This window comes from Branchiostoma belcheri, unplaced genomic scaffold (assembly GCF_001625305.1).
Source record: "Branchiostoma belcheri isolate BF01 breed outbred unplaced genomic scaffold, Haploidv18h27 scaffold36, whole genome shotgun sequence".
NCBI lineage: Eukaryota > Metazoa > Chordata > Leptocardii > Amphioxiformes > Branchiostomatidae > Branchiostoma > Branchiostoma belcheri.
The window spans coordinates 1,306,505-1,323,574 of record NW_017803976.1 but is presented as its reverse complement, the minus strand read 5'-3'; the positions used below and the strand labels follow the sequence as shown (position 1 = coordinate 1,323,574).

The 17,070-nt window shown below is 44.8% G+C and overlaps 1 pseudogene; it reads right to left on the bottom strand.

The window, feature by feature from the left end:
- Positions 1-6,946: 6,946 nt before the first annotated feature.
- The window catches only part of LOC109475978, a 14,704-nt pseudogene continuing 4,580 nt past the window's right edge, over positions 6,947-17,070 (bottom strand).

Sequence of the window (17,070 nt, the reverse complement as noted above, 5' to 3'; positions counted from 1 at the left end):
AAAGAAACACACCTCTAGACCCAGCGATGGCTTAGAAGTATCAGTCAAGACTTGTTAGTGCTACCGTGCACAGCAAACGTACTAAGATAATTAATTTGCAGGAAAATTATTCATAAACATAATGCTTTCCAATATCATGTATATATTGTATATTGTATGTTGGCTATTCAAATTTGTTAAAAAAACAGACATGGTCACCGCGCATTTTTTCGGACTCAATAAATGGTGCTATGATTGGCTGTGTGTCTAGCTCATATTGGTTATTTCACGTAAGATGTCCCGAATATGCAAATTAGCGCACAGTAGATGTGCTCACTGAAAGTTGGCGCCAAAACTCTTAACAATCAGGTTGCATCAGTGAACTGCAGTCTATAACACATAACGGAAGATTAACATCGTTCTATCCATTCTCACCTTTCTCCAAATCAGTAACCCTGGTTACCACGTCACCGCTCTGACGAATGGATCGCCAGCTTCTCTGATCCACGACCTGTTGAACAACGGGAGCTGGCTTGAAAAATTATCGCCCACATATCCCTCCGCACAGACAAGAGAGAAGACCGTATCTTGGCGGCAGCTTGGCGACAAACTCGACACAGCGTATTTGTCTTGGCTGTATCCAGGTCAGATCTACTCGGCGGTGCTTCTTATGGCTGCACTGTTCGGCAGAGATCCGGAGTTGTTTCTGTTCTGTGCAGGACAAGTTGGAGTTTGGTTGTGTAGAGGGGGAGGGGGTGTACTAGAAATCCCTCGGACATATGCGTGAAACTCAACACAATACACAATGTTCGTTTAACTTTTAATAGCAATCAATATGCTTAAAATTACGCAGATAGGAAACAGGACAGGCACAAAATGTTCTCTCCGCGGCATTCCGTCACACATTACAGTAAACCAAATGAAGGTCACGGTCTAAAATAACATACATGTGAATTGTCAGGTCTAGGTGAGATCATAACCTACCCTGGAGCGTTAGACGTGGTAGAGAAGAGAACACTAAAAGGCCTGACATCACCCACGTACAGTCAGACAAGTACTTAATAACTTGACCAAGTGGCCGGCGCAGGTCACCCTTCTGAGGGCGAACGGTCCCGTTACCGCCGGGGGTGAGGTATGGAGGTTACGGGGAAAGTTTACCTCGTCTGGACCGGTTATGGCACTGTCTGGAACGGTGCATACGTCTGTGGATATGATGGATATGATTCTTTCCCGCTCCCCACAATTAACGACGCAACAGGTGTACATGTATCACGGAGAGATTGAAACGGTGGTATCGTGCATGTAAAATCTTCCTTAGAAGATACGACCTTCATTCTTTTTCCTTTTTTTTTCTCTCTCCTTTCATTTCAGGTCGGGATGAATTTTCGTCAGACGGTCGTGCAAAGCGTAGCTCGGAGCTCGCGACAACATGGCGGCCGATAAAGCACCGTCGTTTGTCTCTGTCCGTCAACCTGTCAGGCGCAAATAGCGCGGGAAATATTGGCGGGGGACGAGGGTTTGATCACAGCCATCACTCATTTCCATGGTAACCTGTCAGGGAAGCGGTCGGGGAAGGGAAATGTTGCTGATCAAAAAAAAAAATACAAGCTTGCGACTTCATAATGATATTGATTTTATTTAGATGTTGAAGGTGTTTACATGCATTCTAAAACTGTGTGAATTTGATACAACTTCTGAATGGAAGCAGTAAGGTGTTAAATTTGGTTTGTATCCTCGGCTTAGAATTTTAGTATAGCAGAACAGAAATACGTCTCGGTCAGACTGAGCTAGTCCTGGTTACAGAAAATAGATGGTAGATACACGTAGTTTGATGAAATATGATATTCTACATAATTAATTTAAAGGAATGAGTTGTTTTCCCCTTCGTTTATAACTGTTATTCAGACGATACGTTTTGCTACATGGTTTGATTAAAAACTTGTAAAGATCTTTCCTCCGACGCCGTACCAATTTTGACCTTTATAAACGTTTTCCATCCCCTCCTTGCTAAAACGTATCCGGCAGAACCACCCACATGTACAGATACGTGTCACGAACACTGTTCCGCCACACCGTTTCACATGGGCGCGGAGATCATGCCTGTATCTGATTTGTTGATTGGTGCAGCTGTGATGGAGTAGTGTAAGGCGTGCGGTCACTGGTCACAGACATCTGATTCACCCTGCAGAAAGAAGGTACGCCGCACACTAATGCTGAATACATCCCGTATTAGTCACGTTTAGACTGATAGCATGATAGTATGCCAAGGCTGTTACACGCTACAATAAGAATGCACACGGGCTTATATGACACCATAAACAAAGTTCATGTATGTAATACGAATGGTAGAGCAGTCTGGGAGATGTGCCATGGACAAAATGCACATGTGAGGTCACAGACATTGGGTTGACCTGGTAGAGAGGTGTGTGCCACAGAATGATGAGAAACACATCACATATCCGCAACGTTTAGACTGATAGAGTGCTAGGGTACTTTGCAAGAAGGTACGTGTGTTATGGTACTGTGGTTTATTTGTTGTTATTTATTGGTTCGGCTGGTACAACACAGCCAGGGCAGCCCAACTAGCTTGATGAAGCTATTATTAAGGGCTTGCCCTGGGGGAATAGTGTGGTTCAATACATACAAGTGACATAAATTCTTAAAAACGTCTTAATTACATAGGGTCAAAAAATACTGTGGTTATGATGAAGACATTCACACCTGTATAATATACACATGCAGCTGCGTTATACTAGGTCGTACTTAAAGCTGGTTTGGGTGGGATATGTCCCATAACGACGTGTCACATTTGCCGTAGTCTGTTGTACGATTTCTATGCCGAAAAATTTTCAAGCAGACTGTGACAGAACCAACCACCGACAAGATCAAACACAGCTGAATTCTGTACTAGCACATATGCATATCTATAACAAGAATTCCCTCAGTTTACGATCGCAAGACGTCCTAACCCTACCAAAAGGTTTAACAATCAAAACTGTTCATGGAAAAGTGTGATGGACAAAGATATATCTTTCCCGTGGTCCTGTGAATAAATCAGGACGATAAACTATTGATTTTGAACAAGGCTTGTTGCCCTTGATACATTTGGGACAAGGTTTCCCAATCGGACGCAGCGGAGGTTTGTTTACGTGCACACAACGTTTGTGATATACGGGCATTATAGACCGAATGTTGTGCTATGTTTACATCGGTGGGTTATAGCTAGGGAAGCGTTTTGCGACCTTGACCAAAGATCAGAGAGATTTTCGCATAACTCCACACCTGGTAAATGAAACAAGCTATTTTCACAAAGATGTAATCTTTTCCCTAGCAGCCGGTCACTGTGTATATTTTGTTTTGAGATATGTAGTTCTCTGATGATAATCTATTTTTACTCGTGTTACATAGGCTACGATAAAAACAGAATGTTTTAACAGAAACATAATTTCCCAAGAGGGATATCCATAACTTTGGGTCAGACAGTGCTTTTGGGATAAAATCGCTTCGCAATTTCTTGAAAACCCTTTGTCGCCAACGTGCCCTTAATATGTCACTGTCCTAATTCCAGGATTTCGCCACGGCGAATTCTATAGCAGTTCCGATATACAGGCGATGAATTAAGACAAGCGAACGGCTACTCATAATCCTGAAAATCCACCGTATTGTGGAAAAAGCTCCGCACCAGACGACTTGAGTGCCTCCAGTCGCGGGGCATTGCACTCACGGTGGATGATTCCTCCAAGTTCCGCAATCTAAACTTATTCATATATTCCGCCGCGTATAATGTAGTTACTCTCTCCAATTCAGCTTGCTTTGTAGTTGGTTAACCTTGAAAAGTTTGTCTGTGGATGTACGCTGGCTCCCCGGCCTCATCACTTATCGTTGGTTCTGATCTATCATGGCGTCTGTGGAGCTCGGCTGGGGAGGCACCGGGTACTGACGGGCCATTCCTCAGCCATTTATCGTACCGTGGGAGGGAGAGAACGCGACGGTATCGGGGTAAAAGCAACCCGTGATACTCACACATTTTTTAACTCTCTAATTTGGAGAGACTCTTTGTCAGTGACATCAACCTGTACTGGATTCATTAATGACATTGTTATCCCTGTACTAGAAAATGGGATGCATATAATTGGACCCAAACGCACCGTCTTGAGTTATTATTCATCAAAACCTCACGTAATAAGGCATGATTCGACAGGCGAGAAACATAAGGAGTTGATAAGTTTCCACTAATGTTAATTGATATAAATTGGAGATATAACTGATAGTAGTGAACTTGTTCATTCGCTTGCAACTTAAAGAATTGTTCTGTTTATTTCTATTTAACTTTTAACCGTAGCAGGAGCCTAAGTACTCATGAGACAAAAGACTTTCAGATGTAATCGTTTGTAAGATGTATTTTTATTTTGTTTGCTTATTATCGTGCGTATTGTTTGCTTCTGGTCGTATATCAAGTCATCTTGATTTGACCAAACGAATTTGCAACTCTACGAAACAGGTAAACAATGTATTATCTCAAAACTAGAAGGAAACTACATGTTTAATATGTGGGGACAAATAGGTGATAAAAAACTCACGGTAATAAAAAAAACTCACTCACTATGGCGAGGTCACATTTGCCGTAGACTGTCGTACAATTTTGATGTTGTTGAATTTTCAAGCTGTGACAGAACTAAATGCCAACAAGGATCTTAGACAGGCTTTTTCATGACAACACAGGTGGGTTTTGTACGACATACGCACGACTTGTGTACGACATACGCACGACTTATGTACGACATATGCACGACATATGCATATGCATATAGAAGGATGCCTACGACTATACACGACTATCCCAAGAATGCCCTTGGTTTGTGGTCGTAAGAAGATCGTGCGACGAATGTGTCTAGGCCCTCAGCGCGACACAAACACCGATTCTAGTTATTTCAAACTTTAGCCCCTTGGATGACGTCCAGGGCCGGCAAATTCCACTTCCTGTCGGAGTACACGATTACCCCCTACCCCTCTCTTAATTACTTCCATCCCTTCTCCCCTCTCGTTCTTCCCTCTCTCCCCGCAGCCCGCCATTCGTAGTCCCGTCAGTCTGTGTGCGGGCTGCATTCCCTCCCAACCCACCCGTATTAACACCAGCTGCTTAGCTAGTTTTTATTTAGTATGTAGATCCCTTAGTTTATCTGATTCAGCTTACTGAACTTGCCTTGCCAGTTGCCAGATTCACCTGCTGCCTTATATGAGCTTGCGAAGAAGAGAATCCTTAGTGCCGCGGAGTCCACTTGTCAGGACGTTTAGTTTATGTTGGGCGGTGATGTGCCGTCGGGATTTAACGGCTCAGTTCTAATAAAGAAGAGAAGATTCCACCCCTGGACCTGACGGGCTAGATTCAGTCAGTGTCATGTCTGATGACCGTCTAAACCCTGCTTTGTAACGGTCGCCTTTTGAAGAGATGCCAATCATCAACTGACAGACTTACGAAATGCAGAATTTTCGCTTCAAACAGTGGAGAAGCTGCTTCATCTCAGCGCTTGGCAGGTGACGGTAAATCTACGACGGTAACGTTCATTTGCCACCTAGTGAGTGACCATGTAGTATTACTATAGCTACAAACTGGGAGTGGGGTTTGCTCCCCTTCATGATAGTTTTAAGTGGGGCAGTCTTAAGAGATAACGTTGTGGGTGGGACCGGCATCCGGCAGAATTTGTCCCTACGCACCACCTGAACCGAGATCCCTTTTCATCGCTTTGTCGGACCAAATCAACCCGTCGTTGTCTCCCCCCTAGGCCCTTGGTGAGACTTAATCCTTTTGGGAAGGGCTGTCGTGAGAATTTACATCTTCAAGCGAGCGATGAGCGCACAAAGGGAGAGTTCAGGCCGGATGCGACACTGTCAGTTCAAAGATGAATTCGATCACTCCCCGGGCGCCCTTCCGGGCCTGGCTGAAAATTAATCTGTCAGAATCAGCCAGGCTGGAGAGACCGATCAGCGAGGTGGGGCCGCTTGAAGATACGCACGTCTGACAGCTCATTTCGGAGGACGGCATCACCTGAATAGGAAGAGTCGCCGCGGCTCTGTCGTGATGCTTGTCCAACCAACCGCACCGGTACGCCGGCAAACATACCTGGTTATCCCGCTGACCCTTACATTATGGGTGAAATACGTATAAGAACGCATCGCATCTCTTGTAGTCAGCATGAGTTTATTGTTCAAAACGATCTCCTTTTTTTGTCCGATTGATCTGAAATTGCTGCGAATTTCCTGTAATCTAACCTAACGACTTTTGAAAGGATATCCTAGCACAGAACTGCCCTTTCTCCTTGGCTAACGGACAGAAAAATTCAACAGAGTGCAGACGAAAGGTATGATTGAAACGTATGAACTTTAAAGGGACCAAGGCAAAACTTCCACACACATGAAATGCTGTAGCTATCTATTCCATATGCTCTCTTCTGGTTAGTCTATCTCTTGTGCGTGTTGCAGAAAAAACTATGAAAACAGGCCAAAATAGCCCGATTTCGTATATAACTTTGGCGTATACTAGTATTTGATCATGGTAGCAGGGCACCAATTCATACTTTGATTCCCACTGACCGTGCGTATAGTTCCAAAGAGAAATCTAAGCAAGCTAAAAGACTAAAGTGCGTAGAGATCGACGGTTCACTGATAAAACGTGTTTTGGATAAAGGCATGAGCATCACTGTCCTTGGTGCTGAAACATGGGTTGGGTACATCCACTTATCAGTGTCTACATTTTGCCATCAAAAGAAGCCTCAGCAAAGAGAGAGAATAATGTATTTTTATTGAGTGAATCCACCCGCTAGGAATGTATGCCACAAATCTTACAAAATGAAGTGTTCGAGGTGTAGAATATACTTTTCAACTACTTAACTTGACAACAGGAAAAGTATTTTGTCATCTGTCTATGTAACGTTATATGTATACAGATAAATGTATATAATTGGCTGATTTTTTTCTATACATCTTGAGCCATCTTTGTACAGTCACGAGAGACTATTACGATGTCAAGCAGGGGGCATGCAAATACATTTAAGAACTTTGATAGGATATACAACTCTTCACAACATACCATCATCTTTTGTCAAAGCGTACACATACACACCATACGGTTACGGGATTTAATCAGTATGTATACGTAAGTACATATTATTTCCAATATACTACACTTGAGTATAACGCCCCATTGGCAGAAGGGCCACATCCGGGCAAGTCGATTTACATCCGGGATAATGATCTGTGAATTTTTATCAAAAAACAAAATGGCGTCCGCTTGCAAGAAAATTCTGATGATTCCCTGAATATCAGGTGAACTGTAGTTATTTACAATTCTAATCTAATAAGTGAATTCAAACGCCGCTGCTCTTTTTATTTAGTAATTTAGTGCTAAAGGTATGATATTGATAGTATTGGGGAAAACTTACATTTAAATAAGTCTGCCTTTTACAAGTTCCGCTTGCGGATTATCCATAGGTGATGGGATGGAAATAAGGTCTCTGTCATCTGGGATGTTTCCGAGCGATGTTCTCAAGCGCTCTGATGGGATTGATAGGCGCTGGCGGTGTCTGCGCGTGTGTCGCCAGCGGGATGTCAAAGTTCGCGACCGGTATGCCGTGCAGGTACTGCCCCGGGAGGTGTTTCATGGCATCCGCCGTGTCCGCCATCACACTGGTGCTGAGGAGACCGCTGTGAGGGGCAAGGGTCACCAGCGCAGGGCACTGCATCATCGTGTTCATCCCCGTCTGATTGGACGTGGAAATCATGTGACTCAGCGGCCCGTGATTGGCTGATGGAATCACCTGACTCAAAGGGTTTTGATTGGACGAAGAAGCCACGTGGGTAGGGTTAACGATGACATGATTGGCTGCCGTTGGATTGACCTGAACGTGCGTGGGAACTTGAATGTACTGCGGTACGAAGAACTGTTGGCCCGTCATCGGGTCTACTACCAACCTAGGTGCCGCGGGAAGCAGCTTGCCTTGCATCCCTGGAACGGGCAGCTGAGGCAGGAATGTCACCAATGGTCCGGCCGGTGGCCCAGGGCACGCAAGCGTCGTGCTCGGAGTCGTGGATCTGAACCCGCTGGTGTTGCCGGATACCAGTGACGTGTGCATGTTCGCCAGGCTTGATAAGGGGTTGGGCATCAGCACCGGTCCTGTGGCAGCGGTGGAGACACAGGGACTCGACAGCATGGTGACTAGTCTGGACTTGGTCGCAGTCGGTTGTGACGTGACCGTCGCACTTGAGGTGACCGACGCCTCCACGGATATGGGCGGCGACGAGCTCGGTGGCGTCGGGGACGGTGATGACATCACTTCGGACGATGGAGAACTGTCTCCGGCAGACGCCGCCACGGCGACGGACAGAGTGGGTGGTGACGTTTGCGTGACGTCAGATGGGCAGGACGACGTTGCGACAGAGGTGGTCGGGGATAAGACCGGTGCGGCCGCCTCGCCGTTCACGACGTCTATCTCACTACTGGCGCTTCTGCGGTCTGCGTTTTCGGCATCGTCTGATGATTTTTCCTCCATCTTCTCCTCCTCTGGACCAACCTTGACAGGGCTGGAACACTTCCTCGTGCCGTTGGTGAGCAGAGCACGGTTAAATCTAGACGTGACCGTGACGTTAGACGGGAGCGGCACGCTCTGTGCGCTGGTGTTCGCCCCTTGGTTCAGGTGGTTGTCTCTCACACCAGGTTCCCTGATGCCAAAGTTGATGACTGAGCCGAACTTTCCGTTGGAGAGCCCCCTGGCGGCAGGACCTCGCGTCTGCAGGTGGCACAGCAGCCGGAGAAAGCGCACATCCTAGTACAACAACACAATCCTTGTTAAGATTTCAGACTTGAAAAACAATAAAAAAATTCTTTCGATATCCTGGTTACAGAAATAGGATCATACTCAAAAACAAACAAACAAACAAACAAACAAACAAACAAACAGGTCGCTGTTCCCACCTGCGGATTCATCCCCTCCACCTCCGCCAGGTACCGTGCCACCTCCTTCACACACTCCCGGTACCCTTCTTCAAAGTGACGCATGTCAACTTCATCTCGCTTTGGGTCACCTGAACAAACGTTTAAGTAGATATAGTTAAGATTTGAACCAACCATGAACGCTGTCGCACTTTTAGCTCACAAGGACGGAAAAGTTACTTTTAGGACCATTTAGATAAAAAGGATCAAAAGCATATCACGACATGATCACGCTTAAGATATCAAGATACCACGTGATAGCCACGTGAGTACCATGTGATTACTACGTGACTGCCCTAACCTGGGTCTCCGGTGTTGCTGTCCCTGTTCTCCTGGCCCTTCATGTTGGACTGGATGTGTTTCACGTACGACACGGCCATCTCAAGAACCTCCGCCTTCTCCAGCTTACCGGAAAGACCTCGTCTCTGGAATAAAAAAAGGATTATGAGATGACAGTTAAAAAAACTCTCACGGTTGCTATCTAACTTTTTTTTTTATTCTCAGAAATAATCCCGCCTTTTCTCAGCCTCTGATTGAAGAGAAAATCCATAGCGTAGTATGATATCCACTTTAGATCCAACTGCAATCAAAGTCGACCCACGAGCCGACAGTCCCAGGATAACCAAGACATTCAGCCTCTCACTTGTCAACCCTGGCATCAGCACACGGGGATTGAATGACATATTCATAAGGACCATTCAGCAAGATCCGCCATGATCATCACCACCCTCCTTCAATTTTGATCCAATCACCACCGCCAGTGCGACCTCAAGGAACAGCTGCCCAAAGAACAGTCTTATATCGATCTCGCGATATCATTTCTGACAAGTGGAGCGTTGCGTGCTGCCCGCCCTCCCCTTCCCTGTTGGGGAGACAGGCGAGGGTGGCATGCTGACAGATGGAGTCGTTGGCGTGCATACAGTTGAGCCGTGATATCCGCCATGCGTGGCAAGTTGTGTAGCCTGGGATATCTGTTGTACTAGCTAAGCATGAAAACTCATCTGTGTTGTTACAAATAACACCGTGACAGAGTTATATATTCTTTCAGCAGTACGTTATTCAGACTCCACGCGTTTTCTTCCAGACATTTGGCCTTCGTCAGGATAACTGACAACTGTTGCTCCAAATTGCCACGTGTCTAGAGAAATGGGTCGGTTATTCTGAAAACAGTTCGGTTGGAATTTCCTTGTGTTTGAAGCAAGATTAACTCTGTCCCTATCTGTAGTAGCTGTCGACGTGAATTTTCGTGTTGTTTATAAAGTCCTTCATGCCATTCTTTATCTATTTCAACTTAAAACAATCGTCCCACACTGCATGCGGTCAAATCTTACGAATGTATTCACGACCATTTTTGTGGGTCACACAAGATCCATATTCTGCTTGGATGGGCCACGTAGTTGTATTTCGTCCTGTTTGTCCCACTTCGTTTCCAATGTTCCAAAAGAGGAGACAAGCCTAATGTTTTTCCTTAAGCTGAGACCATCAGACGGTACAATTTACCGTCAGGAGACAAATCCTTGGCGCGGTTTCAGCAATCTACTTTTAAATGCCAGACGTGGTGTTCCAAATGCTTGCCTCATCAGACAGTCTGATTTTCCTTATTCTTTCCAGGAAAACCTTATACGAGCGTTTCCTCATCAGTAAAATCAACGTGCAACTTTTTCGCTAGCCTGGTGTCAGTCGACCGTGAACTTCCTCGGATCCCATCGGTACTGGAAGTGTTATTCCCCCGCCAAGGTCTATCAGGGCATTCCGGGGAATTTTTACGAGGCTGGATTCGGTTACCTTGCTAAAGGGACACTGTTAGTCAGAAAAATAGGCTGTCAGAAAATTGGACTATCAGAAGAAGTAGGCAATAGTGAGGAAGCCATAAATGGGCAACAGGGGGGCTTAAGCTTATACTTCTTCGTCAACGACAACAGAGTGGTAGCCTGGTGGAACAACCTCCCAGAGTCTGTAGTTACATCACCCAGTGTAAATTTGTTCAAGGAAAGTCTGACAAACACATGGAACAGAAGAAGCTTATGTTTGACCACAGGGCTCTAGACAACCCCCAGAAACCTGAGATAAAAGGTAGTAAAAGGGATGAGCGGCCTAAACTGGAACTGAAGCTCCTACCTGGCCGTAGACATCTACTCTACTCTACTCTACTCTACTCTACTCTACTCAATACTTAGCGGGACTGGCGACCGGTAAAACACCCCTATACCGGGCCAGTGGAATTGTCCAAGGCTACTCTTACGTCTGCCCTCGTCTAGTCCTAAAATTTCCCCGAGTTTTCCTCGCTCTGACCCTCCTGACAGACTGCCCGCTCCTCCAGGTCTTATTAATGATCCAATTGTGCCGGTTGTCACGTTCCTTTTCCCCCCAAGACACTCCGTCTTTGGAACCCATTAAGGTCTGCGTGCGAGGCGTGCTCCTGTCCAGACACGGCAGATTAGCGCTGGGAGAGGGAGACAAGCCCCGGGAACTCCCGCACCTATCACCGCCCAGCACAGTGTGACCAGCCCGCTTAATTGCCTCGACCTTGACCATGAAAAGTTATTTCTAATTTCGCATGTTTTCTATCTAATCAACCTATTGAAGGTAATATTGTTTTTGTGGGTATTTTGTCTTAAATAAAACTCAAGGCTGGTCTTTATGCCATTTCATAAACAGAACGGAACTCATTCATTTTTTTTTAAATTGCGATCTTTCTAATTCACATATTCTCAAAAATGCGTTTTACAGGGCAAATGAAGGCTTTGATATGCCCATTACTTTTTACAAAAAAAGTTTCATTCTCATTTTGATCAACTGCTTCCTTAATTCAAAATAGATAAAAGTTATTGATGTCATAGGCGCTAACTTAAAATTAAAGGCTCTACCTTGTTTGCTTTTATGTGATTTTAATGTTGTTTTCTCGTAAACCCATGAAACAAGTGTCTGTAGGAAGGGTTACGTTTGTCATAAAAAGAGTCCAACTACGTTTTTTTTATTAGTGTAACCTTGAGAAAGAAACTTTTCCTTCATATAAACTTTCTTTGACGTTACACGAACTTACATCGTATACATCCTGTGAAGACAATTAACATGAGACGGATTCGTTTCATCACATGGTGAGGTCGTAATATAACTACACGTACAGCAGTGGCCTTGAACAATCACTCTTCATCTTTCTAGATTCAGTTAGAACTTGTAAAGCAGCAGGAAAGAACCTTAATAATGGTTCCTAGGAAGGGATAGACGTAAATAAAGACTGTAATACATTTTAGTGTAAGTACTAAAGATAACGAAAGGATTTTAGATTGAATACAATGTTTTTTTTATAGATTTACATGTGAAGGCAGCTTGGTCAACACCCTGTTGATGTGTTGTTTCTAAAGCAGACATGATAGTTATAGTACAGTGACAGCTTTTTCTCAAGAAACACCACACACCATGGTACCAATGTTGCAATAGATCTTCGTACTTTCCCATATTGAGACATACTAACATATGTCTAATTCGCGTCAAATACATCTATATTTTACAACGCCGTAAACACTTGTAGTTCATTCAATTTGTAAGACGTTGCAAACACATCGACGCCCTCCAATTCTACAAGATCCCATGTCGTTTTATTTTTCTTTTCAAACCCCCGGTGAGAGTTTCCCGGTGACGGAGCCGCCTCCGTCCCGGGTCCCGCTTGACGCGGAGCGAACATGTCACCTGTCCTGTCCCCACTCATCACGGCCCCGCCATCCCCGCCACCACATCGATCCGGCCGCTCATTCACCGCGGCAAAACTGGCCGATTTCCGACGGCTGAATCCCCGTAATTACCGACTCGTCCGTCCGGGTCACTTCCCGCCACAAGCCATGTGTGTAAGCCGTCCCCGCTCGGCGCCTATCCCCGCCCGTCCCTCCCGATTTCTCCGCGGCGACGCCGTACGTGACAACGCCCAAATCCCGCGGATTAGGCAGAAATGTTGATTTCCGTCTAATGACACAGATTTCTGCCGGAAGAGCGTCCTGATTAGGCACGCTGTGATTTGGGCGGTAATGTTCTGCCAAACCTGTCGCCTCTGTTTTCTCACAACTCCCTTCAGTGTTTCAGTTATTAGATGTTGAATGACTGGTCCTAAGCCTATGATATCTGCTAGATTTAAGCAAAACACAGCTAGCGCGAAACTGTCCGGTCAGATTTTCTTTGTCTTGACACTTCTTGTCCCTTAATGTGCGGCACACATGCCTGAGGAGGCTCAAGTAGCTTTTCTTGTCAGCGCAAATCAATGTTAACTGTGCGGAAGGAAAGTTTGCTCAGTTTGTTCCGGATGAGTGACTTGTGTAGGGTTGCTGTCGCCAAGCAATTGCTGCACTTTAAAGTCATCCGTACAGATGATTGGTTCATAGATAATTCAATCAAACTATGGGAAGCGCCTGAAAGTCAAACTATGTACCAGAAATTCTCTGTCGTCCCGTAATGACTACATTTTAGGCACGACAGGAAGTATTAGAAGCAGCCGTTAGTTCAGCACCAAGGACAGGCTTCTATCTGTGTGGGTAGAAATCGGGACGTATTCCGGCTTAACTACCTGTCCTTTAAACCGAGTCTCACGGTAGAAATGCACGTCGAAAGCTTCATTACATCAGTACAATATACATTTTACAAAACATCCTACTATAACGTAATGAACGCATCACAATACTCACACATACCCTGTTGACCGACTTGGAGAAGGCCGCCGGGATAGCCTGGCTCAGCTGGGCGATACACGTGTTGATGCGGTGCCGCCTTCGCCGCTCGACTATCTTGTGAGACGAAATCTCCTGCAGAAAAACCCGAGCCATCAGTTATACACACCAACACAGCTGAGATGTATTGTAGTTAGACCAACTTCTCATGAGATTACTCTAAATTAGGCAAAAACGGAACCGTTTGCTTAGTTTATTTTTGACTAATACCTGGCATGTACTGTGCGTAGAAATGTTAAATGCTTGTTAACTTTGTTTTCCTTTTTCGGTTTAGAGTAATACGTCGACGTAAGAGATGATTAAATAGTCGTTTTGTATCACCACATATTTCCGCGTAACGTCGAGTACCGAGATCCGCCCGGGCCCAGTTTTCACAACTTCCAAGTTTACGTGGATCATGAAAAACGAGGACTGTGAGTCTTTCTATCAGTGAACACATTCATCCAGATTTACTCGTCTCTTGATCGTGCAGTTGGGAGATATATAACAACCCAGAGGCACGATTAAACCACATCACAGCCCCATAGAATAATCGCCAGTAAAACTGTTCATGTCGTTGTACATTAATCAGATAGATTTGACGACTTTTGGGGGGGAAAACTTGCTTCTCGAATTTCTGAAAATTTCATAATAAAAGTTCATGAAAGTGCATCATCGTCAGAGACAAGACATTAACATTCATAACATATACATGGAAAAGAATTCTGCTGTTGACAAGTCACTGTTTTTACGTTTCATAATTGATTGTTTTCTCTGCGCCTGGTATTGGCGATAGGCTGTGCTCTCTACAGCGTACTGTATCAGGTCAAATGGTATTTTTTTTCAAGACTGCTTGAAGGGAAGCTACTTCAATATTCAAAACAGAGAACACACCAAAAGCATTGTAACCATTCGCGGCAATGGTTACGTTACGACTGGAAGCTAGGAGATGCTGTTTTTGAAGTTAAACTTTGCGAAGTGAGTTTGTTAAGGCGGGTATTAGGCTTGTAAAGCTCGCTTATTCTGGTGCAAATATGTCTTTAAGTATTCCAGAGGAGGTGGGACGAGGGAAACGTGTGGCACATCCCAGATGGGTGCATCTCTAACCCCGGAAAGGCGAGGTAGGACTACCTCTCACCCTTCAGTCGAATTGATATCGATCTTGATCGATTTGAGTTGTACCCCGTCGCCTCCTCCCCCCCACCCCCTTTCCCCCTGACCCTCCGCGTCCCCAGAGAGGTCGGAGTTCAGTCAGGCGTCGTCGCCTTCTATCGCTTAATCAGATCCGCGGTAAAGGCAGCGTTCGCCCTGCCATCTCCACTTAGATCGCCCATCTGTCAGCAGACTGCTTGCCGCACGTACCGGCTTCAATATGGGAGATTTACGGCAAGTTTCCTCGCCGTACAACATCACAACCCGCCCGCGAGGTGTCACAACTCCGGCCGCGCAGAAAGACCGGGCAACGGCGCGGTCATACTAGTATTCGACGTGAGTCGTCGTAAGATTTTGATGCCGTGGAATTTTCAAGCTAGCTGTGACGAAACCAAACTCTGGTAAGGGTCTTAGGCAGCTTTTTAGAATGGCTTAATTTTTACAGGACACACGCACGACTACCACAAGAACGCTCTCCGTTTGTGATCGTACATAGATTGTACGATAAATGTGACTGAGAATAAATCAGAAGTTCATTGTTCATAGACAACTCTGGGCATTTTTTTTCCAGAGAAAAGTTCAATAGTCATACAATGTAGATTGATCGACAATTTGCCTAATTTCATCTCGTATTAGGCGAAGGCCAGCAAGCTAAATTTAGAACATTTTCAGAAAAGGATACAGATAAAAGAATGGGTTTGGACCATGTATGTCTTACATGTTTTGTCCGCAAGCTATGCTCTGTCGGAAGAATCCAGTTGGAAAGAATATCAGGATTAGAACGTACTACAAACCTTATAGGTATCTGCTCTTCTAATGAATGACACCTTCTGTTTTCTGATTTTAACAGTTAAAACATGTAGTGCATCATCATTTTTAACCGTGTACACTGTAGTGTATCATCTTTATCGGGGCGATTGTTTTAGCTAGGCGAATGATCTCTAAGTGTTTATGAACGAAGTTATTCGCCCCATTGCTGCATTGGAATGGTTCGGAGATATGTTGTACCGTGATGTCTGTTCGGCACACTACTCCTTACTGTGGTATCTTTAGCTCTGACGTGATATATCTGGCGTTAATACATACATTACTGACTTCTTTTTGGAAGCGGTGGCTAATGAATAGTACCACGTTGACAATATATAAAAAACCGATGCAATGGCCAAGTGGGTAGAGTGCTCGCCTTGCATTCGGTAGGTCGTGAGTTCAATCCCCGACCGAGTCATACCAAAGACTTTAAAATTGGTACATACTGCTTTCTCTGCTTAGCACTCAGCATTTGGGGAAGAGTATGGGAGTTGAACACACACCAATACCAGTGGACTAGCTCCCTGCTCTAGCGATTGCACAATTGTGTGGCCCAAGGGTTACTAAACCGGAGATGGGTGCCACCCTATGCACCACCTGGTGCGGGAAGGACTTTAACTTTTTTTAACTTAACACTATAAAACTACAGCTAAACAACCACCAACAATAGAGATCCTGACATATAGTACATTCTTCGTCACCGTTTGGGAAATCTGACCGATAGTAATTTTTGTTTCGAACAGGCAAGTAACATGCGTTAGTTAGTGTCAACATCAAGAGCTACAAGTGACCAGTTAGCCTGGAGACAGCCGTCTTCAGCCACAGCCCAAACCACGCAGAAGCCTGTATCCCGGCAAGGCTATAGTTGTCTCCTCTCTGTTCTGTATCTGCATAGCCGGTATGACTGCCCTTTCGCTTAACACATCAGCTTCAAAGGCACGCAGTGCCACACAGCTGCATGCTTCTAATACACGCGAAACGCCTTGTTACTCGTACACGTAACCTTATTTGCACATCTAACTGCAAGCGTTGTTTAAAGTTCTCTAGTGACGATATGCTTCTACTCTACTTGGTGGCAGCGAGTTCCACTCTTCGGTAGTTAGGCCATGCTGGTTTGATTATATGGATGACATCCTCCGGGAGCCCCAAAACTGATGCGCGCGTGCGAATAAAAAAAAAGTTTTGCAAAAAAAAAGTTCTTTTCGTTGTGAAATCTACGTGGTCATGAGGTTTGAGCAAATGGCACAGAATATGGTTTGGCGAATAATCTAGTCTTCAAGTTAATTTCTTTACAATTTCGTCTTTTTTCGTTTGATTTTGGCATTCTACGACATTGGTATAGTTTTTATTAATTTTTTTTGTAACTTATGGTATATTTTTGCTCATTTTGCAACTGTTTTGTACGATTTACAGTATGGTTGAAAACTTCTTTTTTTTTTGGAAACGGCCGAA